The sequence below is a fragment of the Vitis riparia genome, chromosome 3, assembly GCF_004353265.1.
Source record: "Vitis riparia cultivar Riparia Gloire de Montpellier isolate 1030 chromosome 3, EGFV_Vit.rip_1.0, whole genome shotgun sequence".
Lineage (NCBI taxonomy): Eukaryota > Viridiplantae > Streptophyta > Magnoliopsida > Vitales > Vitaceae > Vitis > Vitis riparia.
In genome coordinates this window covers 8,635,392-8,662,994 of record NC_048433.1, presented here as the reverse complement: position 1 = coordinate 8,662,994, position 27,603 = coordinate 8,635,392, and the positions used below count along the sequence as shown (strand labels likewise).

The following is a 27,603-nucleotide window of genomic DNA, read 5'->3' as shown; positions in this document are numbered from 1 at the left end:
TCAGTGGATAAGGTGACGCTATATTGTAGTGACACCCTATGTTTATAGTGACTTATTATAAATGTCACCATATATCTTTTTTCTTGTAGTGTTTTTACTCTGAATTTGTTTAATTTAATTTTTTTCCAAGAATCATATTATTTGTCATTATAATATTTATTTATATTTTGGTGTTCCTTTTTGAGTTAATGATAATATATAGCAATCAATGATAATTATTTGTCATATTTTGTTTTAGAAGACTACTAAAGGAAGAAAAAATATATTAAGAAAATATATTTCTTATATTTGATTTTATCATATAAAAAAAAAGCAAGAAAAATAAAATATGGTAAAAATAATTTAAAACTTGTGGATTTTCAAATTATTTAATATTTATATCAAAAAAATTAAAATAAGTGAAATAATTTTGAGTGGCTTATAAAATTATTGATTCAAATTTTTTTATTTTTTTATCCTTCATTTTTTCTTTCTTTCAACTTTTCCTTTCTATTTTCTTACCCTTGGATCTTTCTTAGAATTTTCTGGAAACCGATTATAACCTTAGTAAATTTAGACTTGATTATGTTGTAAAGCTATATCATTATACAAGTTACACTAATCCCTTTTATGTAAAGAAAAAAAGAAAGAAGAAAATAAAAACAACTCTTTTGGGGATATGCAATCTTATATCTATTAACCAAAACACACATACATGAGCAGAAAATAAAGAGAACGATAAAATTTTTAACGTGGTTCGATGATCAATGTGACTCTCGTGTTCATAGAGTGTACCAACACTCAACAATCCACTAATAAAAAATAATGAGAAGAGTTATAATGGTGAAACTCTCAAAAAACCTTCTTAATTTCGGCCACACTCTCTAAAAACCAAAACCCTAAATTAAAAAAGATTAAATATATAATAGAGACAAACTCAACCCCCCGCGAGCTGATTGGGTAGCTCGAGCCCTGACATCTTGAGCAAAGTGCAAAAAAACTTATTGAGGCTTCACAAAACAACAATATCAATGTTGAGCATGGTTGCCAATAGATGGTTACCCAATTTGAGTTTAATGAACTCGAGTTTAAAATTGTCAGTGGAACAAACTTGATTTATTAATTAGTACTCCAGCTTAATTACATAATAGACCATATGTACAAACAATCCCACCACTTGCCGTGCCAAAACAATGAACAATCCCACCCCACTTGCCCTGCCAAAAGGCACAAAACAAGAAAATAAATAAATAAACCATCGGTACACCATTTGCAAAATAATAATAATAAACAAGAGTCCTTCAAATATTTTTTTTCCTTGTTTTTTTTTTTTTTTTGAATTGCTTATCATGCATCAAAAAATAAATAAATAAACCATCCCTACTTAATGACCACAAAAGCATACATAGAAGGCATATGAGAGTGCTATGAGAGAAAGTAGTACTTGACAAAATTAATATTCCTATTTATTTCTTATTTATGTGGGATGAAGAACTTGCCTTACTAGGCTGAAGCAATGAAACTTACTTCGGTCACTATGATTATAGCTCTTGGTAAATTTACCAAAGATGAAAGCAATTTATTTGATGTTATAGATGACAATGGAGATAGGAAACAAATGGGTTATATTCAATTTTTTTTCTGGTAAGGGGTTCAAATCCCCTTAGTGTCAATTTTTTTAGGGCTACAACCCTTGGAGGACAAGTCATATATGGAGGGATTGTTTGATAACATTGGCACTAAGACTCTTCGAAGTAAGCCTTTAAAACAAAGGTGTCACACTAATTGTAGCAATCAAAACAATGCTTCGACCTAAATTGATGCTTTAGAAATTAACATGTCTTTTCTTTGTTTCCCAAGCCTCCAATGAGTTACCAATAGATTTTGAAAATATCAAATCTTTTATGATACCATCATACATGATTGAGTTATGAAAACTAATTTATTTTTCTTGGGTTGACGCTTGAGTGATTAACAAAAATAAGCTGTAAATTTGTTGGCATTATATCTAGGTTGGTTCAAATCTAGCTTGACCCAATAATTCATTGATCCACAATTACTATAAGCAAATATATTAATGATGAGGAATGTGTTTTTTACTATGCTATTAATACTTGTAGTTGTTTTGCTAGTCTGCTAGTGTGCTTAAGCCTAAACGAGGAATATTATTATTATTATTATTATAAAATTATTGGTTTATTTGTTCGTGGTAGAACTCATGTTGATTTAAGATATATATTGGGAATATTCGTATATTGCTTGGAATACAATCATAAAAAGTATTCTTTGGAAAACAAAATTGTAGAAATTATATATCTATTGTATATTTAAATTGAATTGAACCTGCCACCTCCTCAACCATTTCTCTCCTAAACTCCTTGCCCAAACAACATGACCATTTCTCTCTTAAACTATTTGCCCAAACAATGCATGAGCATAATCAGTTAATTAGTTGCTTGTTCTCCATTTTTTTTTTTTGTCTTCCAACATTTTTCATGGCCTTGTAAGGTTACAATAAATTTATTTCAAAAAGGATAAGGGGGGTTTTGAAAGCATTGCGACTCAAAAATTTTGGTATTTCGAATCAAGACCTCATGCTAATTGGAACACTTCATCAGTGTTTGAGATGAGTTGATTTATAGCTGCTAAGCTATCACATAATGCCTTCAAGTTTTTGGACATGTTCGTTAATGGACAATGATTATTCTTAAGATTGCGTAATTATGATCCTTTAGCGTCACTTCCTTTTCTTGGGGAAATCGAAAATAGTTGCTTTTCAAGACTGCTCCAAATTTGTTGGTTGAATCTGCCCCTATTATCATACTAAGTATCTCCAAATTTTTATTTTAGTTTAAATTGAGGAAATTTTGAAATTTTGAGAAATTTTATCAACAAAATTATCTTCCAATTCAAAACCATTCTATTCATTTTTGTTCTTTTGTGTCTTTTTAATTAATTTTTCTAAATTCTTGTTTAATAAACATTTGACAAGAATAAAGTTCTTAATTAATTGAAACATTTGCTTATTTTCAATTCTTGAACTTTTGCTTTCCATTTTATATAAGTTTTTATTATTATTATTATTATTTAGAACTTCTATTTGTTGCTTCTTTTTTTTTTTTTGTTATTTTTGGAAAGATTTTGCACATTTTAAATATTTTGATGTTTTATATTGATTGTTTCTTTAATTAACATATTTTACATTTGGTTAATTTTAAATTCATAAAATTTATTTTTTTTCTTTGGACTTTATTTAAAATTTTTATTTTATACTTAACTTTTTATTTTTCTTTTCTTTAATTTGTTTACTACATAGATAAAGTGGTTATCTAAAATTAAAACAAAATTTCAATTTATTTTGTAAGCCTTACCATAAGTAAATAAAAAAAAATATTAAAATCATTTTACTTTCAATCAAAAAATTTTCTTAATTTATATCTAAAATTGTTTCTTTCAGGTTATTTTTAATTATATATATATGTATGTATATATTTTAAAGTCAATAGGCATATCCATTTTTTTAATTTTAATTTATGTTTAGCATGTGTTTGATCTCTATTTATATAAAATAAAATTTTTGATAATAAGTTTTTCCACATATATGTTTTGTAAAGATGGCATGTACATTAATGTTAATCAAAGTACACACATGAGTAAAAATAAATAAAAGACAAGATTTTAACATGGTTCGACAATCAATATGATACATATATCTACGAAGTGCACCAATACTTAAGAATACACTAATAAAAGGAAAGATAAAATTGCAATTGTGAAGGCACTCACTCTCCTCTCAATTATGGTTTCATTCTCTAGAAAAAAAAACCCATAAATCATAAAATGGCTAAATATACAATGAAGGAAAAATCGTCATTCATTAAATAAATAAGAAAAAAATTTCCAAGGAGCTCAAACCCTAACATCCCATGCAAATCGCAACAAAACTGATTGAAACTTCACAATCCAATTACTACAACAACAACTACTAATAATAATAATAAGAAGAAAGCCCTATTTGAAGTTCTCTTTGGATGAAATGCTCTCATTCACAATAAATACATAAATAATATTTGAAGGTTTCTTTTTGGAGGGATTAATCAACATTTGTCAAAACTAAACAATAAGAAAGTTGTTTCTTTTTGTTGTTACCAGTTATTTTATTGTTGTTGTGCTTTTACCATTTTCTCTGGCTATGGATTAGGGAATTACTTGATGCATTTTATTTAGATAAAATAGATGATAATTGATTAACATCATTATATATTTGCAGTAATATGGAGCTTTTGTCATAAAAAAGAAGATAATAAGACCTTCTGTGCTCTCATCGGGTGAGTTTTGGAGTTTGTTATTTCCTTATTGTTGGTCCATTAAGCTATGTAATTTAAAGTTAACAATTTTACTCAAACTATTCTTGTCTAGGACTTTTCTAAATTGTATCTTACCCTCCATTGAAGACTAAGGTTGTTGCGTGATCAATTAGAATGACATATATAGGTAAGTACAGAAAGTTTCGAGAAAGATTAATAGGACTTGTATAAGGCTTATGGTGGACTAAAGGTTTTTCAAATTGAGCAAAAAATTTTTAAACATAGTTCTAAAATTTTTTAAGGGTGCTCAAGCGCTTGTTGCAAAATTCCAATTTAGCACAATTAGATTAATTTTATAATCGTAATTGTATTAATTTTATAATCATAATTGGATTAATTTTAAAGTGTAATTGGATTAATTTTACAATTGTAATTGGATTTATTATAATATCCTAATTTGGGTCCACTAGGTATTGATATCATATAAATACCATCCTAAAAAGGGTTTTGATTTTTGGATGTGAATGTTTAGAAAACCTAATTTTTCTTCCTATTCTCAAAACTCTCAAAGACATTTGTTCTTGCATATATTGGGTTGAGAAGGAGATTTGCATCCCCTTAAGAGTTGAGGTAAGATCCACTATGAGCACATGTGATGCTATATCGCGGATGTGAAGTCCAACGTAGGTGTTGGATAGTAAGACTTTAGGATAGCTTCCACTGAGTAAAATTGTGTACTGTACTTTTAAATAGTGAATTGGTGATTAGAGGTCTCTAACCCCTTTGTTTTTATATTTCCCTGTTATGTGGGTAGATTTCCACATAAAAAATAAAAATAAAAATAAATCTTTTCTCTCTTGTGTTGATTGTTCTTTGAGCTTCCCCATATTAGAGAGAGGTAGTTAAATATTTGAAGATACTTAATTTTGTGTCTTAAAAGGTTCAAACACTTATTTATCCCTCTCTATGTGTTACCTAAATTAGACCTACTAATTTTTAATTTGTATGAGAGTAGGAAAATTATCAAAAATCATTTTTTTTTTGTATTAGACCTAATTATTCACCAATAGAGGGTACATCATCTATTAATAAATTGTCCTATTTTGATGGTGACGACTATCCACATTGGAAGGCCTATAAGGAGTTTTTTCTTGAAAATGAAAGGAGAATGAGTTTGGAACTTAGTGGAATTTGGATAGAGGCTACCGTTAAAATTGGATGGTACTAGAATATCTACTGGAGAAGTAAAGCCCAAACAAGAATGGGACAAACTAGATAATAAGGGCAGTCGGGTGAATGCTTAGGGCTCTTTACAGTATTTTTAATGGGGTTAGTATTAATGAATTTCATAGAATAACCACATGTAAATGTGTTAAGAAAGCCTAGGACATATTCTCAGTAATTTATGAGGGCACTTCAGCTATGAAGTTATCCAAAATTCAAATACTTAACTCCAAATTTAAGAACATAAGAATGTAAGAGGATTAAATCTTCTTTACATTCCATTTTGAGACTAGTTATAGTAGGATAGAGCCCTTGAAAACATGATGTGATGTAATAAACTTTGGAATTTCTTATTTATTAATAAAGTTCCTATTTTACTTTTATTTATCCTCATTCAATGTATTATACTTTGAGAGCATTTTGGTTTACATTTCTTGCCTTTTACATGACTTGGGTGCATTAGGAGTTACATAGAAGATTCAAGTTACAGGTTTCTTGCAAGGGATGACTTGTTCATAGCTAGTACGTGGTCCTAGGCAACGTATTAGAGGTTAATTAATCAATTAGCCTAATCTAAAGACCTTGTTCACTTACCCCTATTCAACCTTGCATAATTACCAAAATGCTCTTATGCACAAAAGTGAACCTAGAGCCAATTTGACCCTCATAACCCATGCCAACAAGGTATATGAGCTCAAAGAGGGGACCATTAGGACTCATAGGAATACTGGCTCCCTCATAATCCAATTCTAAAGTTGATTCAACATCCCACTATAGAGAATCAATTGAACTCGAGTATCTTATGTAAATAACAACGAGAGACCAAGTGCTCGGGTCTATGACCTGCTATTCAATGTGTTTAGTCTCCCCATGAACTATTGTCCATAGTCTAACAAGATGAAATCTATCAACCTTTCAAGACTACCTTTTCCATCCTTGAGTTACAAATCCTCCTATTGTGTGTTCAATTAATATATCTTAACTCTCAAAGAGTCTATGTTAAGTTCTACTTAAGGAACTACTATAACCATAGTTTCCATGAATACACCTCCTTAGGATTACCCAATGGGGCACACTATCTCAGTCCTAAGAAATATCATGGTGCCTTTATTCAGAATACCTATTGCTACTAGCTTGCATCAACAATGACCCAATCCATAGGAATATATGATCAGCTTACAATCTCACCTGTAGGTTAAAGCCATGTTAATTTTAGCACAAACTCAATATTCTCTCAAGGTTGAGAGACAACACAATGAAACAACTTGGTGAAGTCATACTACTTGATAGCCTTAAGTCATGACTCACCGTAGGACCTATCTAATGTGTAACCATACACACTAGTGCACTCACCATGGGAAACCCATCCTGATAGCCAAAGCCAACCATCCCTCCAATTAGGAACTGGTGTACTACAACCTTTAATGGGTTGCCTAGACCCATGAACCGGTTGTGAACAAGCCATCTATTTGTAGAAACCCATGACTTAGATTTTTTGTACAACTCCTAATGCACTTAAGTTACGTAAAATGCAAAAGATGCAAGCAAGAATGTTCTTAAAGTATAATACATGGAATAAAGATAGATAAAAGTGAAAATGGAACATCATTAAATAAATAATGAATTCCAAATTTATTAATCATGTCATACTTTTGAGAGCTCTATCCTAACACTTAGGTTTTAGATCATCCTGTTATAATTCATGTATTTTGATTGTGTTATCGTATTAAAGTTGTCATTTTTTTTAAATTTGGTAGTCTTAGGATTAAGATCCTTATGTTATTATTGATGCAATTTGATTGTGTTATTGAATTAAAAGTGTTACCTTGGAAGATTTGTAAATGTTTAGGACTAAGCCTAATTCTTATTTTAGACTTATGTTATTTATTTATATTCATGGTATTTAGACATATGGTTACTCATCTTTTAAGGCTTGTTTTTCTTTTAAGACTTAGTTTCTTGTTACCACTCATGGTGTTTAATTATTTATTTATTTTTTGAAACCATATTGGTTTGTCTGGGACACATATCTCCTTGTTAAAATTCATGTTTGATATTTTATATTTCAAATCATGTTATTTGTTTGTGATTTAGTTAAAATTCATGATGTTAGTTGTTTATCTTTGAAAGACCTTTTTTTTTTTTTTTTTAGAAACTGACATTTTGAATTAAGTCAAAATCACTTATTTTCTTTAAAAAAAAATGATTTTTTTATACATCATTGATGTGGCTCCTCAATCCTAAACAAAAGGTAGCCAATAAGGGGATCCAAGTTGATAATTCTTTTGTTTTGAAAACCCTTTTAAATTAGAAATAAAAAATCTCCATTTTTGTGTCTAGTGTTTTGGATTTTATCAAATCACAAGTTCCTTTTTCTTTCCTAAAATCATTCTCAAAGGAATTTAAATCTTTTAAAAACTTAAAGGAAAAAAAAAATCCATTCTACATTTTTAAGGCCAAGATCTCACTTTGTTTAAAAAAAATAAATATGTAACTTAGTTTTATCTAGGTTGCATTCCTTTTTCTTAGTTTTCCAAAACTTTATTTTCTTAGCATAGGTAAAACTCATGAATGTTAATTAGAGACTTGATAGAACCCTTACATTAAAGAATTTTTCAAAACTCATCTTTGTTGTTGGATTCCACTTATCAACCAACCCTTTAGCTTTAAAATTTGTTGTGACAATCTTATAATGTTTAAAAAAGAATTCCAAAAATTGTAAACGATGTTCCTTACTTCTTGAACTTGATCTTGAAATGTTATTTGAGTCAAAAAACTTTTCTCAAAGTCAAGTTATGATCATCTCTTTTAGCATGCTCTGTTTAGGACAACTTCTATACACTTGAGAGAACTTTGAAAAATTAAATTACCTTTTGATCTTTTCAATTTAAATGAATATTTTTCCTAGATTATTGAATTCTTAAAATTGAATTTTGACACATAAAATATTAAAAAATACAGTTTCTTGAGGGACATATGATTTTTCAAAATCACACTTACTGCATATGACCAAATTTGGACAACTGATCAATTATAGTGTTCTAAAACTTCTTGTGAATGCCTTTTGCACTTGGGTTAATTTTTTTGTACAATATAGACATCTTAAATGACCTATTTCTATACCTTCTAGAACTTTTGGGTGTTTTTTGCTTATACTTGTTATTTGAATGAGTGTTTGGGCTTTTGTATGTTGTTCTAGATGTGTAGGATATTTTTCTTGAAAATATTTGTAATTAAATTCCACTTCAAGACATTTTTTAGGATTTCTTTCATGATGCTCCCTATTAGGACTACATGTCGATAATCTTGTACCTTGCTTGACTTTGTTATTTATTTTAGAGTTATTTAACCTATCTCGATTTGACTTTTGCATTGGTATCGTATATTAGATATAATGAGGATGTATAATTCATTCCATGGTCAAATAATGCTTCTAGGCATTTAATTAGGATTTTTCTTATAAATGCTATTATTCTACCCCTTTGTCCTATGTCTTGTCTTGTTCACTAATTTTGACATCTTTAACTCCCTTGTACATTAGCTTAGCTTTAACATTGAGCTTCATGTATGTCATTTATGATAGTTAATATTATTTAGGGTCTCAAAACTATTTTTTGGCAATGTATGAAGGTTTGTTTTGTTGATTGCATGAGATGTATGTCTTCGAGTTTATTTTTCCTTATCCTTCGATCTTGCTAAGTGCTTGCTTTTTTGTTTGAATTATGCATGTACAATGTGTATTAAGATTCACTATCATTATTATTTGCCATTATACTTGTTCTAACCCACTCTAGGATTTTTTAAAGCACCTTACACATTATGCATGCTATCCAGGTTCGCCTCTCCCCCTTTTTATCCTTTTAGTTTTGTTAATAATATGTTTTGTGCATAAAATACCCTCATGCTTGGTTGTGTTTTGAATTGTTTTGACTAGTGTTTGGTCTCTTGAATAGAATTGAATGCATGTTGTAAGATATATATCTTACTGTTTGAACTAATTTTGATGTCTTATGATAGCGCTTGAGTTGCAGTTCATGTACGCATACTATCATTCCCTTATGATTGTATTTTGAATTCTTGTTTGGCATGCTAGTGATAATAGAGTTTTGAAATCACCTTAGCCCATATAGGTATCCTTAATCAATTGACTAATTGCTATATTTCGCTCAACTTAGCTAGTAGAGACCTCGTTAGGGCTTAGAAGGGTGCTACCTCTTTAGAGGTAGCTTCTCGATAGGTAACTTGATCCTCGAACTCGAACTCGAGTTTTTTGTAGACAACTTTTCCAAAAGTTAGGAGTCATTTTAGGGGTTACTCGAGTTAGAAAAGTTTATAAAGGAATGGAGGATTTCGATTAAGTTCTTCAAATCCTTTATGAAATCAAGACATGAGCACACAATGAATAAATCACTTATTCACAAACATACTTATTCATGAACATCATTGGAACCTATATACATATAGCTAGACAGATAGAAACAAATAAATTTTTTTGAAATGATATAAGAAAAACTTGCAAAGAGCTTAATGAGGTTAATTTATAAAAACTACAAGGTATTTGACCTTGAAAAGAGTTACCTCTAAATGTAGGGCTTATCCACTCCATTAAGAAAAAACCATATAACATTAGGCCTTTCATTGGATTTGTTTATTTGTTTCCATGTAGACTATGTGCTAGTTGAATCAAACCTGGTTGAAAATTCTAAATTACCATATAGGAGAGAAAAATAAAAAACACATATGTTTGATAGGATTAGAATATAGATTTCAGTTCAACAAGACCATGTCATTGTTCAATTCATGCAAACAGGACAATGAAAAATTACTAATTAATAATGCATTGCCCTATCTTCAAATTTATAATTGGAATGAAATTAGCTTTGGTTGCGGTCGGAGGAAACTAGTTAGCACCCATGTAGGGACTTCTATTTACATTTTATCAAATGATCATTTTTTGCATAAGAAGTTAGGAAAAGAAAATTAATTTAATCATCAAAAACATTTCTAGGATGAAGAAGATGAGCATTTTTTTTTTTTTTTTAAGTTTTAGCCATTCAAGAGGAATAGAAAGAAAGAAAAAAAAATCTAAATGGGGTTTTGAGTTATTTACCAAGAAAAAAATTGCTTTTTATTTTATTTTCCTAATCTTCTCTCATATATTTTCCAATTGACTTTAGTACCAACATTTTTCTCTATTATTTTTTCAAGCAACCAAACAAAGAAAAATTCAATGAAAATTCACGAAAACCAAACACCTATTTCACATAAAAGAAACCTAAACAAGAAAAAGCAATAAGAAAACACATATTGGCTAAATTCTTACCTTGTGAGAAAGTTGAATCTTTGAATTGCAGACAAAACCCAAACAAGATGTTGTAGAGATTCCAGTAGCAGAGGCTAGGGCAACACAAGTGACAAAGAATCCTGAATTTTCATTAAGAATAAAAATAAAGAGAAAGAAAAGGAAACTTTAAAAATCAAAGCAACCCTCCATCAAAAGAAAATCCTCAGTTGGAGAAAGCTTCATGCAAGAGCTCGAACAACATAGAAGGGCAATCCCTTACTCTATTCTCTTTTCCATGAGTGGATATGAGAATCACCTTAACAACGGTTAAGAAAATTCATAGAGAAAAAATGAAATTGAATTAAAGATCATGAAGTTGAACATAATGAATATAAAAATAATAATTTCAATAACAACAAATTAATTTCATTTTTTTTTAGGAAAAAATTAAGTTAACAATGTTAAACCCTAAATAAAACATGAAACAACAAATTCATTTTTTTTTTTTTTGAGAAAAAAATTAAGGTAACAATGCTAAACCCTAAATAAAACATGAAACAAAAGATTAATTTCTTTTTTTGGGGGAAAAATTAAGCTAACAAAGCTAAACCCTAAATAAATATGAGACCAATGGAGAGATTTACCAGTTAAGAGGGGTTGTTATGGATTTTTCCAAAGGTCATCACCTTATTCGTCGATATCCCTCTAAAAAAACTCTAATATTTCTTATACCTAATAATGATTTTATGAGTTATAGGGAGGTTAAGGCTCACTGAGTGTGGTCACCAATGCTAATATGCTAGGGTTTTCAATTTTATGCTCACTCACCAGGAGATCATTAGTAGCTTCTTAGAGTGAGAAAGTAAAGTGGTGTTTCCGTAAGTATGAGATTACTAGTAGCTTCTTGGAGTGAGCAAGTAGAGACACGTGTCTACACAGGTATGAAGAGAGAAAATCATCGATTGATCACTTCTAGCATGGATGTCGACAACTTGTCAGGGTGTAAAGAGTGGAGCGAACTCTATTTGGCGGGTGTGCAATAGTGTGAGGTTGAAATTTTAGAAGGGGAGTTTATAAAGCTAGTGAGACGATGCTTTACAAAAGTGCCAAGGAAAGCAAAAGTAAATTATTCAAGGATGCTTATATAAAAGCGCTAATGATTCGACTGATAAAACACCATTGTTAGCCTCCTCTCAATCAAGCACCAACTTATGCTAAAAGTTCTACTAAATGTTGATGTATTTTTTAAAGCGCCACTAAATGAAGCGTTGTTGTATGTAATTTTTGTAGTAGCAATTTATGGTGGATAGATTCCAGACCCACTATCTATAAGTCCTTATAGGAGATTTAACAAGTGAGAAGGTTAAATAATGGGATTATACTTACCTTAGCTTCAAATGCAAGGTTAGTTATGCAGGTTTGTGGAAGGCAATATCTTCTTCTTTTATATGTATTCCATTATCAATTTGTCAACTGATGAGAATAGTCAAATCTTAGGATTAAACTTAGCACTAATTAAACATCTGGTATCTAAACCTAGGTCATATTAATCTAAATAGGATCCAAAGACTGGTAGAGTTTGGACTCTTTGATTCTAGAAAATCTTTCAATCTACAAATCCTATATAGATGGTAAAATGACCTAGAGGACTAGAACCAAGGAATGTTTGGAGTTAGTGCATACTGACATGTATAGAACTTTTAGTATCCATGCATGGGGAAGGTATGAGTATTTCATCACTTTTAGTAATGATTACTCTAGGTTTGGATATGTACATAGGAAATCAAATGCCTTGGATACATTCATTGAGTTTAAGGCAGGATCATATAACCTATTGGGTATACATACCAAGTCACTTCAATTAAATCAAGGTGATATGTCTAGTGTTGGGATTAAGCCTTGGAAAGCATGACATGATGTGATAGATTAAGATTCATTTATAAATTTATTTATTTATGTTTCTTGGTTCCCTTAATTATCTCTTTATATTAATTGGTTATTTGAGCATACATACCCCACATCACTTGTATTGTATATGACTTGGGTGCATTAGGAGTTGCAAAAAAATCTAAGTTATGGGTTCCTTGCAGAGTGATGAGTTGTTCATAGTCAATTCATGAATTTAGGCAATCCATCTAAGATTGTAGTGCACTACCTTCTAATTGAAGGGATAACTTATCTTAGCCATCAGGATGGTTTTCCCATGCTGAGTGCACTAGTGCATGTGATATGCATTGGATAAGATCTACAGTGAATCATGACGCAAGGCTATCATTTGTCATTATCCATCAAGCTATCATACGGTATGGACTCTTAACCTTGAGAGGATATCGAGCATGTGCCAAAGTCAATAAGAGGCTTTGACTTATAAGTGAAACCCTTAAGTGGTCATATATTCTTATGGATTGGGTCACTGTTGATGGAGGCTGATGACAATAGGTATTGTCAATGGAAACACCATGATATCTCATGCATTGAGGCAGCGTGTCCTTTTGGGTGATTCAAAGGACATGTGATCTAGAAGACTATGGTCATAGCATTTCCTTTAATGGAAATTTGACATATGCTCCTTAGAGCTAGAGTTTGTCAATTAATCACATAATAAGTGGGATCTATAACATAAGAATTAGAGAGGTAATCTTGATAGGTGATAGCACTACCTTGTTTGTATTGTTTGTTTTCTCTAGATTGGGTTGTACACCTCATAAGGGGTATAAGATTTTTATTTGATTGTGAATTTTTTTTTTTAATAGATGGGTTGTAAGCTCCATTATAGGAGCATAGGATTTTTATTTTTATTTTTTTTTGTAAAAATTTCATTTTTGTATCCATCTATGTTGACTCAAAAGAAAAGAAGGCTTCTTGAAGTTTCTTTCATGAGTTCCTATGGTGATTTAAGGAAAAAGAAAGATTTTAGGAAGTTCTTGTTTTGAGATCCATGACACCATAGTTATGTCAAATTTAACTCAAAATTGGGATGGCTTTCTATGAGTTTCTTAGAGCAAACCACAAATGGTTTTGAAGCTTATGAAGTCAAGAATTCAATGCTTTAAATTGATTGCAATTTGGAGTCAAAACGTGGGAGATATGGTCGATTGATGCAAGACTGCGCAAATAGCATGACAATACAGTGACATTGAATTTAACTCAAAATTGGGGCCATCTCCCATGAGTTTTTTATGGCAAACCACATATGGTTTCGAATCTTAGGAAGTAAAAAATCCAATGCCTAAAAAGATTCACAATTCAAATTTGAAACAAGGGAGATATGGTTTATTGAAGCAAGGTTATGCAAAGGACATAGAATAACAAGATTGAGTTCAGGCCAAATTGTTTTTTATTGTTTAGGATCAATTTTTGGACTCATTTTTTTGTGGCAATTGGGCCCTTTGGGTTTTAAAACTTTCACTAACTCTATTTTAGGTTATAGGGCTATCTTGGTAATTTTGATTTTATCCAAATTTTAATTACCAAATTTGCAATAGGATCCTTGAAGCCATGGGAATTATTTATTTAATTTCTTTTTATGTCTTTTATGTTTATTTTTGGCATTCTTATGTAAATGAATTTCCATATGTTTTTTCTTGTTTTAGATAATTTATTAAATTGGAATGTGCTATGTATTAGGAAATTTTTTATTTTAAGAAAAGACTAGTTGGAAAGAAATAAGGAACCTACTTCCTTTTCAAAATCAAACTCTTAGATATTTTTCTCAAAATAAATATTTTAAGATTTTAGATCTTTAAGAATCTTTTTATTTTAAGGAAGAAGTTTTATTTTTCCAAATCTTTATAAAATAAAATCTTTCCTATTTAGCACAAAATTTTAATTCAAGGAAATAAATTATTTTTGGAAAAATATGTGAAGGATAATTCATGATTACGATAACTTACCAATATATTGTTTCAAATAAAATAAATTAAAGTATTTTTTTTTTCTTAAAAAAATAAATTTTCATGGGAAGTTTTTTCCAATGTTTATAATTGGTTGTTGTTAAAATCTATTGTTATTTCTTTATAACTATCTATTTATCAAACTTTTGAAGGTTTTCTTATTCTTTTCGATAAGAAAAGGAAAACTATACCTATAGTTGGTCCTCCAGGTTCTCTTCCCCAAAGTGAAAGAGGAATTCGTTCTGTTTCGATAGTTCAATGATAAGAAATAAGAGAGCAATTCTGTTAGCATAGGAGTCCCAGTTTAAGAAGTAAATGATAAATTTGGAAAATCTCATGGTAGAGAATTTATTTTAAGAAAGGTTACCACAATTGCTAAAACTCTCTCTTTTCAAAAGATTAAGTGGGAGAGTGCTTTAGCAAAGCCTATGTCCTCCATTGTATCTTGATTTAGGATCATCACCACCCCACTAATGGGTTGGGCCCAAAGAATCAAGGGATATGGACTCTTTTTTAGGACAAGACTAGACATGTTTGTAGTGGAAGTAACCACCCCACTGGTGGGTTCCTTACTTGGTGACATTGATAGTTCAAGGACAATGATTATACACTTAACATGTGATATGGAGTGGTCAAATCGCCCACCGCGGTTTTGCTTGCATAGTCCATGGGCTAAATTAAAAATGTATGTTAATCTTGCCTTTAGATACCTTTATGGTTAAAGTAGGGAGATCAATCTAAGAGGACCTCTAATTAGTAATAAGATCATGACTTCCCTACCATAGGCTTGACTCTTATGATAATAGGATACCTTGTAAAATAATATGTGGTTTGAGAGCACTACATTTTTGCTAAATTAATTACTTGGTGGTTTTCAGTTGGTATTGGTAGAGAAGGGATAGTTAGAAGCCAAGCCATACAGCATGAGAGGAGTCTTCCAGGTATGGGTATTACGGGTCTCTTCTTCAGTTTGTTTATGATACTGCTCTTCTTTCTTTCCTATTGATTCTGGGTATTATTAACTTGCTTGAGAATGGATGGTGAACACCACTTGTTTTAGAATCTGATTTTGATATTTTATTTGCCATTGTTATGACCGTCTTTGTTTTTCTGCAACTTTGCCCAGAAAATGATTTGAACGAGGTTTCATCCTGGTTGCTTGATATTTGGAATTTATGCCCTTCCTTGGTTTTGAACTCCATTTTGGTTCTCTCTTTCGTTCATTGAGCCCATTGATAACTCATGAAACAAGGCTTCGCACAATAAACTTTGGATTCACTTATTCTTGTTCTGTTTTTGTTAATGTTCTGTTTTTTTTATTTCTCCGCTCTTGGTGTCTGTCTGTGATATGATTTGGTTGGTGCATTTTTGTTTGAGAATGCAAACCCAGGGATAGAAAGCCGTGATTACAGAGGCTTAGCCTTTAACAAGTCCCCGAGGAGATTTTGCAACTTCAGCCTGGATTAGTATCTCATGTCAGGGTTGGATACAATAACTAGGTAACTATGCTTCAGAATATCACAGAACCCTTAAGGTGTGGTCCACAGAGTATTTCGAAAGATATATCATGTCAGCTTCATCCGTTTTTTTGTGTCACTCATTCACCATCTACTGTACCATTACTCCCCTGTGCTGGCCATTCCTTGACACAATGATGAAGTAGAAAATGGTGCTGAAATCTACCATAAGGGACATCCAGTTGGCCTCTTGGACAGAGAATGTTATGTTCTCTCGCTATGCTCAGAATGGAGATTATTATGAAGGGTTGAGAAATTTCCAAAGAATGCAGGATGAAATGTGTGAGCCTAATGAAATTGCTTTGGCCACTGTACTCTCTATTTGTGCTACTTAGACAGAGAAGCACAATCTCGATCTGCCAGTGTTTATTTGTTGCAGCATAAATAGCCAGTGCAGCCCTAACCAAAGAGGCAGAAGCTTGATGATTCACTGCTTACTTTTGAAGGCCAGTTTTTTGGGCCAACATCCAGGATCAGTTCGGAGCACTGTATTTGTTCCTAATGTTGATAAAGGGAACTTTGAAGGGTAACTTCTGGAGGTAACTTTACAGTCCTTATCTGAAAATTGTTGGTAGCTTAAAGGAGAAAATTGCAGGAGAAGTTAGTGGACAGTTTGAGCGGGCAAGAGAGTATGCACGTGGAACATAGATGTATCAACTGAATTCACCAAATACTAGTGTACGTACACAGTCTGAGCGGTGCTTACGTGAATGGAAGTTTGCAGACCATTTTGTTGCCAGCTAGCAGTAGCAATGGTCTGGCCCGTGTACCACTTGCCTCCCACTTTTGCTCAAGCTCCTGCGGAGAAATATGCAATCAGTTTTATGATTGATTTCTTCATAAGAGAAGTTTCTGCCAGGTCCCCAAGATAGTTGCCGCACCAATTGAGTGAGTTGAGCTCCTGTTTTAGAATCAGGAAGAGAAGATTGAGACTGGCAGGTTGACTGAACCATATAAGGGAGCCAGTGGAATCTTCAAGATCTGCTCAAGGGTCCTTTCTTTCTTGAGCCATTATCCTAAAAGCATTTGAGCTGGATTTAGGCGGAAAGATGCTACAGTGAATAATAACAAGAAAAAAAAGATGTGTTGGAAGACCCACCTTCAGCTTGTAGATCCTCTCAGAAGAAAGAGAATGGTCCCTGTTTCCATTAACTCCCAGCAAATAGATCATGCTATCACTAGCACTGTTTATGAAAATGTTCCTGTTAGTAAGGACATAGTTTTTAGGGAAAATACTGAGAAATGAGAGGATATGGCAAAGAACTCTTAAAGAAATATGCTCATTATTATGAACGATGGGCGATTAAAGTATCTCCTCTACCATCATCCCTTCTGGCGAACAGTCTGGTAGATTCCTGAACTTTATTGCCAGTTCCATCAAGTTTCAGAGAGTGATGGCACTCAGCTTTCTGGATCATTTCAAGCATGCATCGAGGTCTTCAGGGTTCTTGAACTGTGTGCATAAATCTCAGAAACACTCTGACAATGCAGTGGCCTCATCAAGGTTTGTGGTTTCCAGGTAACCAAATATTTGCTTTGGGGATGCATCAGCCTATTGATATTCTTACAGAAGATCCGGGAAACTGTCACAAATATGAATGAGAAGGGTGGGATTCAGGTAAGTTTAAAGGAGGATGGTACTGTTGATTTGGACTCTAAACTTCGTGCTATCATAGAATGGTTGTCCACGAAGATGATGATCCATACCTGGCTGGGAGAGGCAATCGTGTATAAACTCTAGGTATGCTCTGATGGACGTTCTGCTAAGAAGATCTATTGTTCTGATCTCCTATGGCCAATAGGAATGACAAACAAACCGATGCTGTGCAACAGCTACTTAAGATAACAAAAGACAATGCAGAATAGGGGTAGGATGAATACATGCATTCTGTGTCATCTTTGACAGTGAACAAGGAAAGAATGTATGAGGGCATTCTCTGAACTGGTGGCAGCATTCCAATGGTATCCAGGTTAGGCTCTCCAAGTTCTATGGAATAATTGGAAGGTGGGAAGGTCATTCTTCTGGACAAACTGAGAAAGATAGTGATCCTCAGCCTGATAGGGGACTCAGATTCTGGAAGGAGTTTTTTGAAAACCAAGCATACCACTTCTCAACAGAAGTTCCTCCCGGTTCTGCAAGCGATGCTCCAGGATCTGCCCATCCTCTCCTCTCATGCTTCTCATTTTCATAATAAGTGGAATGTTGGCAATAGAGAATTCTTTTGATCTGGTTAAAATTATTTGTTTTTGCATTCCAGCTGTTAATAGAGCACAGAATTGACAATACTTGCTTGCACGATCACAACTCAGCAGCCCCAACGCAAAACCCGAAGACTCTTGATTCATCACGTGAGGGGCTTGGTCTGAATTTCAAGCACGCAATCACTGAGATTCATTATTCTATGGACGATTCCATAGGGTTGAAAAACATAAGCAGTGACACAATTGCCCAGCAGGCTGCCATCCGATACAGTTCACTAACACTACACCTGGCATCGATCCTTTTTCAGATCCCATTTGGAGCCAAAGGCGCCGTCCGGTAATGCTAAAGGTATGATTTCAACTCCAATCCTGCCTAAAGACATTAGCAAAAGTGGGTGATGGCACACTGTAGACCCACTATTTTGTCCTTAGCACACATATTTTTATTATTATTTTTTACTCACCCCGCTCTTTTTTAGCATGTGTTTGGGATCCATTTTTGCTCAGTTCTTCACTGTTCCTTAGTGGTCCATGTCCACTCAATTCATTATTGATTTTTGAGCTACATTTTGAAGATTATTAGGGGATTATTTTTGGTCCGAGCATCGTTATTGGAGGCCTCAGGATTGTTTATTTAGAGTGTATTTTTAGAGCTTTAGAGCTCTTTTGGGCAGCCTGGTTGTGATGAGGACACGTGTCCTCATCTTAGCCGTCCTTTTCTCTTCTAAATGGTTGTTTTGGCCTTTTACAAGGGCTTTTTCCCCATCTTTTTGGGATCACCTTTTTTATGTTGTGGGATGAGCGAGGAGAGTGGGGAGACAATTTCTGCAGGGAGTAAGAGGTTAGTTAGGACAGAGGAGGGATATCCTCTACAATGGTGACACGTAGCACAAAGGCAGGAGGCTACTTTTTGGTTGGTTTTAGAGAGAGATTGTTGGCAACAGGCGCGAAGAAACCTGCAGAGGGTGGTCAATGGTGAGAGGGTGGTCAATGGTGAGCTGAATAAGATACGTTTGTGGGGAGGAATACTTTCACGGGGAGGAATACTTAGTGAAAGGGAGTTGGAGCGGATTCAGAGAAGAAACTGGGGGAATATCTTGCTGATTTGTGGGAAGGAAGGTAGAGCTTGAAGCCAAGCAACTCTTTGCTTGAGGGGAGCTTTCCAGGTATGACTACAGTGAGCTTCTGGTCTCTTATTTTCACACTATTTTATTCTCATTTTCTGCTGATTTTCTGGGCATTAACATGTTGATTGGTGTGGATATGAAGAGTTATTTAATTGTTTTAGCTGAATCTGATCCTTTGTATACATGCTCTGTTTTGGGTTTTCTTTGGTTTCCCTTGTACAAGACTAATGCATGGATTTATTTCTAAACTTGATATCTGAGAATCATGGCTCTTGTTCTTCAATAATTCCACCTACTCCTAGCTCTTTGTCGATTCATGAAATATAGCTAAGTTCATACTCTGTTTTTATGTTTTTGTTCTTCTCTATTTATTGCTCTGTTTCTTGTTGACGGTGGGATGATACCATTAATGGCCAAGTTGTTGGGACTGGAGGAGTGAGGTTGTGGAGGGAAATGAACGCAATGGAAGATTTCTGTGATTGTATCTGTGCTCCAATCCATTGGTTCAAAATGTTGGCCACGGGACTGCATTGGAGATTTGGTATTTGGGATCACTTTGCCATCTGAGTTGAATAAGCTATACAGTGACAATAAAGATGCATTGGTGTTATTAATTTTTTGTGGAGAAATTGGTTGAATGATCAGTGAAGGCACGGGTTGTGTTTTGAGGGAAGTAGATCCTGCATTCCATTAAGAACCGCATGTGCAACGAGAGCTCTAGATGGGTAAAGGGATTTGAGCCGGATTGCGCAACTGAGGTTTCAATGTTACCAGTTTACAGTTTCTCGAAGGAGTTGGAGGTAGGAAGAAGAGTTCATGCATTACTGGAAATGGTGAATATTCTGCTATGGAAAGTTGTGTTACACAGCCACAAGAAAATGGTGCTTGCTGTGAGAGTCAAGGTGGGACCCTAACACTACCAATTTTCCCCACCCGCTTCCCAGTTGCTCTATCTCTCATCTCCCCATCCTTCATACCCACTGAACTCATCACCATGCTTACTACCATCAGTTTGTCCCCCATTATCATGCCCACCAATCACCCATCATGCCTACCCAACCTAGCTCCAACCAATCTAGACCTTTTCTACAACCAACTCCTTGTCTTTCACACCTAACGTGTATGAATTCCTATGTGCATGGCCACCCTCTTCTCCATCCAGTTCACCCAATGGAAACCCAAATAGCAATTTTGGTCTAAGCCCCCTCCTCCACCACTCATGTCCCACGAGCTTCCATTCTACCCACTCCCTACGTGCATGCAGCTTTTGCACTGCATGGCCATCTTCGATGAACTCCATGCAGCCATCCACCTGCACCCAAACCTCTACCAGATTACCTTTGTTGGCCCCATGTGCAAACTGAGCAAGTCCATGGTCTGAGTTTCAGGGAGAGTTTTTCTGAATTTGATGATTCCCATTCAGAGGAAGGTCTCCCAACTAATACTTTAGAAAATGGAAAACCTGAGCCAAAGGTTGACCAAGCAAAGGTTGTGTCAACCAGGGATTGAAAAATCGGGAAATATCGCCGATATTTCGAAGAAATATCGGATATCGGTCGTCACCGAAACGATAATCGCCACCGATTATCGATCCACGGAAATATCGCCAAAAAATGGGCAAAATCGCCGATATATCGGCGAAATATCGGTGAAGCACCGATAAATCGGAAAATTTCCCGATATTTCCTACCAGTCCAGCCCGCGCAGTTGTGTTTTTCAGCCTGGCTCAAAAATCGTGGATTTAGGGTTCGTGAAATTTAAATCCAATGGCACAACAGCAAAGAGACCCCTAAAACAGATCCAGAAAACACAAGGAGCAAAAGAAAAGCAATTTTTTTTTGTTTTCTTTGGGGGTTTTGAATGGATTTTCTCGGAAATCAAACGAGGATGAATTTTCTCGGAATCGAATGGGGGATGGATTTTCTTGGGAATCAACGGGGGTTGCAAAAAAAAAAATAATAATAACATGATTAGATTAGTACCTGCGAGGATTCAGATTTGAGAGTAGCAGAGGAAAATAGGGCTTTTTTTTTAGGGATTCTCTCGTTGGAGGACAACTTCAGAAAAGGGTTCTTGATGCCCGAGAGAGAAGTGGCCAAGTGGGTGCCTTTTTTATTTTTTTATTTTTAGATTTAGTGGAGATAAAAAAATAAAAAATAAAAAAAATAAAATCATGAGAATAATTTTCCACTCTCTATATAAATAATTATTAATTATCAACCTTTATTTGGATTATTAAATAAATTAATATTAATAGAAAAAGTTGTTATCACATATTTTAATAAAATTTTAAAAATTAAATCTCAAATAAGATATTTTATATAAATTAATTTAATTTTTTCATTTAAATATAATAAAATATATAAAAAAATCATGAGAACAATTTTCCACTCTCTTATAAATAATTATTAATTATCAACCTTTATTTTGATTATTAAATAAATTAATATTAATAGAAAAGTTGTTATCACATATTTTTAATAAAATTTTAAAAATTAAATCTCAAATAATATATTTTATATAATTAATTTAATTTTTCATTTAAATATAATAAATATATTTGAATAAAAATATTTTAAAATTTTTAAAATAAATACTGTCTTCAACCAGATGAACTCCTTCATCTAATAATATAATGAACCACATCGATATCTTTCTTAGTATAAGGACTATTGCAATCTCATATGTATTATATTTTATATATAATTATTTTTATTCAATAAATTAAATATTTCTTAACTCAATTTAACTTTATACACTTTCAAAATTCATATATATTATTATTAAAATTCAAATATCGAATCTACCAATATATCTCTATTTACGATATTTTTCTTCTTAATTATATTATATAATATATTATATATATATCAATAACACTTAAAGATAACTTAAAAATGTGTATTATACTTATTTTATCATTTTTTGAAGTTTTTTCAAGCATTTCCTATTAATTTTAAATAATTTTCACTCCACCGATATTTATGAAAAAATATCCACTCATATTTCTCCGATATTTCCGATATATCCGTAAAATTGAAGTACGATATATCCGTAAAAACCGATATTTCAATCCTTGGTGTCAACCAATGCAAATGTTGCCAAAGCAAAGGTGAAAGATGAAGAAGCGGCAAAGATACACTTTGTGGAATTGAAATTGGGTTTCCAGCCTTGTACAGTACACCACCCATGTAATGCCCCTAAGGGGTAAAATCATAATTTATAGGATTGAATTTTTTTAATAAAAATTTTAAAATTATTTTTCTAAATAAAAATTGTAAAGACAATTTTCTTATAAATAAAAAGCGATTCAAAATACTTTTTTTTTTCAGTTAATTTAATAAATTAATTTGTACATTCTTTTGTCCATTATTTTGTATATTTTGTAATGTGTCGTTATCATACCATTGCATATATTATTATTATTTTTTTGTGCTTTGTTCATTTCTTTTGTATCCACGATTAATTAATTGAATGTTCAATTATTTCCACTTATATATTAAACCGTAGATTTACAAGTTTAAGGGGTGTTATAACTATTATTATTGTACCTTTTCAATAGTTAACTTGGCTTTCAAATCAATTTTTATTTGATAAACTTATTTATTATCAAATTAAAACAATAAGTTTTCTTTCTTATTCTTTTTTCATTTAAAAATAATTAAAATAAGTAATGACTCAAAATGGCTCAAAGAAATTTCAAAATATCTTTTTTTCATATGTTCAAAGTGTTATCATTGAGTGGGGACATATCAATTCACATGTGTGGATAAATGTGGGTCCATAATTTTGTTTATAGAAAATACTAAAAGAGGCAATGAAAAAAAGTGCAAAAAGATATTGTCTCTTGATCTACTATAAAATTTTTATATATATAATTAAATTTAATTAAAATTTGTATATTTTTTTAATCTTTACACACAAAATAAAGAGAAAAGTAGGTTTTAACTCACTAATATAAAAATATACGGAAAAAGAACCACAAAATTTTAAAATCAATATTAACTTTATTATATAAAATAATATGAAATATATGCACTTTTTTAATGAGTCTTATAATTATTCTCTAAAATGCCTATTTTACTCGCTATATCATCAACAATAATTGACAATTAAACTTCTCTATGTAAATGTTTTTCTGTCATTTTAGATATGTTTATTATTATTTTTATTATTATTATTAGATATGTTAATTATCATTATTTGAGACTTTTTTTCTCCGAGAACAAACACCCAGTAAGGACTTTTTTTTTTTTCCTTCTCTTCATCAACAAACATTCTTTAGGTAACTTAAACTCATCTACCTTTTAGAAACAACAATATATTACGAAGGTGAAACTAAAAACAAAAAAAAATACTCTAAACAACTAGAGTACTTGAAATTAACCTCAATTTGCCCTAAAAAAAAATCCAAAAGAGAAAATTGTAAAAACCACAAATCTTATTATTAGCAAAACTCAAACTCATCTACAATCCACTAGTGTTTTCACTATTTCTAATGTCCACACTCTTCAAACTACATCTTACTATAAGATGTTTGTTTATAGACAAAAAAATCTAAAATAATAATAATAATAATAATAAAGAACATATATAAAAGAAGGGAAACATTTATGTGAAAAAATTAGTAGTCAATTGTTGTTAATGACAAGACAAGTAAAATGGGTATTTTAGGAAATTATTATATGACTCATTAAAAAGCACATATATTTTAAATTATTTTTAAAACGAGAAAGATAATACCGATTTTAAAAAATTGAGGTTTGTTATTTCACATATTTTCATATTAGTGAGTACTCAAATCCCACTTTTCCCAAAATAAAATGAATGAAAAACTTTAGAAGAGAATATAAAAATAAAAAAGAAACTCAAATTTAATTAAAATTAATTAAATTTTCATATATTTTTAAATTATTTAATCTTATAATAGGCAAAGAAAATGAGTAAAAATCTTTAAATTATGGAAAGAATTTATTAATTTTGAATCTATTTTTTTTTATTATTCCCCACTTTTTTTTTTCTCCGTGTAATTCTTCCTCAAGTTTTCCCGTCCAGTTATTATTAATCTTTTTTCGTTTTCTTTGTTTCAAACATTCATCTCTATGAAACATATTATTATAGACGCAGTCAAAGCAAGAACTGACGGAATCAAAATAATTTTCAACGCGCGCGACTTCTTAAAATATGACTCTCGTCTTTGGCGACGATTTGAAAATTCTTTTGCAAAGGACCAAGTACGGGTTTGGAAGACTAGTGCAAAGGATATGTTTAAGTAGAAGGGAATGGGCAGGACTCTGTACTCAACCATGGGTGGTTGCAACACTCATATGGAATCTCACAAACTTCTCTCCTTTCATCTCTGCTTCTTGATTTCCATTTTCTTCTTGCCCTGTGCGACTTCAATTCCAATGTCCTTCAACATCACCAGCTTTCATCAAAACGCAGATCTGCTACGCTTAGAAGGAGACGCTCTGTATTCTTCAGATGCTATCGAACTGACTACCAACGCGCGGGACAAAACATCTAACAGAAGTTGGGGTCGAGCCATATATAAGGAACAGTTGCATCTTTGGGATAAGACCTCCGGAAATCTAACTGATTTTTCTACCAATTTCTCCTTTGTAATTAATTCTCTTCTGGACAATAGTTATGGGGATGGGCTTACCTTCTTCCTTAACGGTACCCAGCTGCCTTCAGATGTGTCCGGAAGTAGCCTTGGTCTGGTGAATTCAAGCGCAACTCCGGCGACAAACTCAACCACAATTCGTTTTGTTGCAGTGGAGTTTGATACATATCCAAACTCAGCCACATTAGGGGATCCGGGAAAAGATCATGTTGGTATCAATATTAATTCCATGATATCTGTTAAGACTATGAATTGGTCGAACAATATTATCAATGGAAAGGTAAATCATGTTTCCATCAGTTATAATTCTAATTCGCAAAATCTGAGTGTAGTGGTAATTACTGATTCCACGGCCAATACAAGTACCCAGCCGCAAAGCCTGTATTACGAAGTTGATCTGAGAATCCTACCAGAATTTGTTGATATTGGCTTCTCAGCCTCAACAGGAGATTCCGTCCAGCTAAATAAAATCTCCTCATGGAATTTTAGTTCAAGTTTGGAATTTCCCGGTTGTATAGAACCAGGAGAGCGAAAGAAGACAGAACTTGTGGTGGGATTGAGTGTTTGTGCATTTGTTGTGGTGGGTGGGTTGGCATTGGTTTGGTTTTACTTGAGGAAGAAGAGGAATACTGGGGGATATCAAGAAGACGGTGGTGACAGTGATCAAGACATGGACGAAGATTTTGAGAAGGGTACTGGACCGAGGAAGTTTTCCTTTAATGAATTGGCTCTTGCGACCAGTAACTTTTCAGAGGGAGAGAAGCTTGGAGAGGGAGGGTTTGGTGGGTCTATAGAGGTTTCTTGCGAGAACTGAACTCTTATGTTGCAGTTAAGAGGGTAACAAGGAACTCCCAACAGGGATGAAGGAGTATGCGTCTGAAGTGAAGATCTTTTGTCGATTGAGGCACCGGAACTTGGTGCAGCTCATGGGCTGGTGCCATAAAAAGGAGAGCTCCTATTGGTTTACGAGTTGTTGCCAAATGGAAGCTTGAGCACCTGTCTTTTGAAGAAAAAACCTTGTTAACATGGGCTATGAGGTATAGAATTGCTCTAGGCTTGGCCTCTTCGCTTCTGTACTACATGAAGAATGGGAGCAGTGTGTGGGTACACAGGGACATCAAGTCCAGTAATGTGATGCTGGACTCAGATTTTAATGCTAAGCTTGGAGATTTTGGGCTAGCCAGGGCTTGTTGATCATGGTAAAGGGTCACAAACCACTGTTTTAGCGGGACCATGGGCTACATGGCTCCTGAATGTTCATGACAGGCAAGGCTAGTAAGGAATCTGACGTGTACAGTTTTGGAATTGTTGCATTGGAAATTTGCTGTGGAAGAAGAGCCATGGAAACAAAGCGAAGAAAAATCAGATCAGATTGGTGGAGTGGGTTTGGGACCTCTATGGCGTAGGAAAACTTCTTGAAGCAGCTGATCCAGACTGTCTGAAGATTATGATGATCAACAAATGGAACGATTGATGATTGTTGGTCTTTGGTGTGCTCACCCGGATTGCAATGCTCGTCCTTCAATGAGGCAAGCAATGAGTGTCCTTAATTCTGAGCTTTACTGCCTCTTCTTCCTATAAAATGCCTGTGCAATGTGTTATGCTCCTCCAACGCTGCAACATCCTATAGCACTAGCGTTTCTGAGAGAAACCACACCCAGTTTTCAAACTCCACGGACTCATCAAAGTTCTCGGAATCTTCTTCAATCTTGTCTCAATCCGCATCCCTATTGCACACACGCTAATTCGGTTGGAAATAGCCCTATGCTTCAGGGTTTGTTATCTATTTTGAATTTGTTTAATTCCATTGTTCTTCATGAGAATCAATATATATCTATATATAATATATATATATATATATATATTATATATATGTTCTGGTCGATCACTCTTTTTTAGTTAATATATGATAATCAATGATAATCATTTAGTAATTTGGACTTGATCATGATCTAAAGCTATATCAGTATACAAGTTATGCTAATCCCTTTTATGTAAAGGAAAATAAAAAGAAAAGAAGAGAAAAACAGCTGTTTGGACTCTTTGGGGATATGAAAGCTAGCCTATATCAGTGTTGAGCATGGTTGCCCATGCATGGATGTTTACCTTATCTGTATTTAGTGAAATTGAGAAGACTTCAGCCTGATTACATAAGACTTTTCCAAAACTTTAAGGGGGTGTTTGGTACGTCGGAATAGGGAATGGAAATATATTTTGTTTCCTTTCCTATTTTTTAGTGGAATGAAATGAATTTGATGATTCTATTTCTAACATTTGAATGAACTTATGAATGCAAGATTAGAATGATTATTTGTTTCCATTCCAATGTTTGATAATAATAGGAATGGAAATGAAAAAGAAATAAATTTACAATATATCCTTACATATAATTTAAAATATTTTTTTATTTTTACTTTTATTTTTAAAAAAATAAAATTTGAGAG

At 32.9% G+C, this 27,603-nt stretch overlaps 1 long non-coding RNA gene and 1 pseudogene across 1 annotated transcript; one reads left to right on the top strand and one right to left on the bottom strand.

Annotated features, from left to right (window-relative positions):
• Nucleotides 1-16,130: 16,130 nt before the first annotated feature.
• LOC117910858 lies at nucleotides 16,131-18,300 on the bottom strand. The gene is made up of 3 exons (XR_004650813.1): nucleotides 17,526-18,300; nucleotides 17,304-17,406; nucleotides 16,131-17,220 (listed from the first exon to the last, which is right to left on the bottom strand). It is a non-coding gene; the product is annotated as an uncharacterized LOC117910858 (long non-coding RNA).
• An 846-nt stretch (nucleotides 18,301-19,146) lies between these two features.
• On the top strand, nucleotides 19,147-26,904 carry LOC117910922 (annotated as a pseudogene).
• Nucleotides 26,905-27,603: the final 699 nt, after the last annotated feature.